Source organism: Penaeus monodon, chromosome 33 (assembly GCF_015228065.2).
Source record: "Penaeus monodon isolate SGIC_2016 chromosome 33, NSTDA_Pmon_1, whole genome shotgun sequence".
NCBI lineage: Eukaryota > Metazoa > Arthropoda > Malacostraca > Decapoda > Penaeidae > Penaeus > Penaeus monodon.
The window spans coordinates 27,781,037-27,782,037 of NC_051418.1; the positions used below are offsets into that span (position 1 = coordinate 27,781,037).

The 1,001-nt window shown below is 37.2% G+C and overlaps 1 protein-coding gene across 1 annotated transcript in view; it reads left to right on the plus strand.

Moving 5' to 3' along the window:
• LOC119594199 (nephrin-like) overlaps window positions 1-1,001 on the plus strand; it is a 95,703-nt gene that overhangs the window by 51,353 nt on the left and 43,349 nt on the right. The window lies entirely within an intron of this gene.

A 1,001-nucleotide genomic window follows, 5' to 3' on the forward strand; every position in this document is an offset into this window, starting at 1 on the left:
CCAAGGTACCAGTTTATTTTCTTGATTACCTTTAACAAATTAAAAACTCAATCGAACACAGTAAAAAGGTGCTTGGAGATCACGAAGAAAAAGTAGGGGAGAAAACTGAGTCTTTGAGATGATGCTCAAAAGCCTGCTTAAATTATTTGGTTTCTGGGAAAGCGGAAACAGGAGGTCCGAATTTTACGAAGCAGAAGAAAGGCAGTTGTTAGTTTTATTACAGCTCCTGTATATGGACGAGGCTAAGAGGTTAACTTCATAATATCTAAAAGGCGGGTAACGTAGTATTACGTCCTTGTCGAGAAGGGTCGGTGGGGTAATAGGATTTTAATAGGAAAGGCGGATGTATTGTACACAAGGCGGGTGTCGTCATATTCCGTCCAAAGTTGAGACTAGTTGGTGGAGCTGGCGTAGAGATATAATTCTTTATATCCGTAAAATGACTGGAATTCATTATATTTTATTTGAAATACGTATATAAAGTTATCGTATCAAATGGCCCAGCACAATAATTTAGCATAAAATCCTCCTATAAAGTAATTATATTGAATACTAAATCTAGTGTGATTACACCAACCGTGAAATAGTCCCTTCAAGTCATACAGTCATCAAATACCCCTTATCTCTTTTTTAATCTGTGGTATTGCTTATCCTTCACGATTAATGATTGCCAGTGTATTTTCCATTATCCCAGTCTTTCCTAATTCCTATCGATAGCACGTACCTGGACGCGAATACATCCACGTACATTTTTATCCAATAATATCCTCTTTATATCCATTACCGATGCTCAGAATCCTCATATGTCAATAAACTTTTAGGTCTGTAACCCCCCATGTTTCCAAAAATTACAATATAAACTATTGCCAACGTAAATTATGTGGCATCTGAAGCCACGGTCGATTAACGTAAACATACTTACTAATTCCTGGATTTGGAACGTGTTTTAATCCGCTATTTGCCTGACTGTCAGGTAATCCCTCTCTTTGCTTATGCTTTGA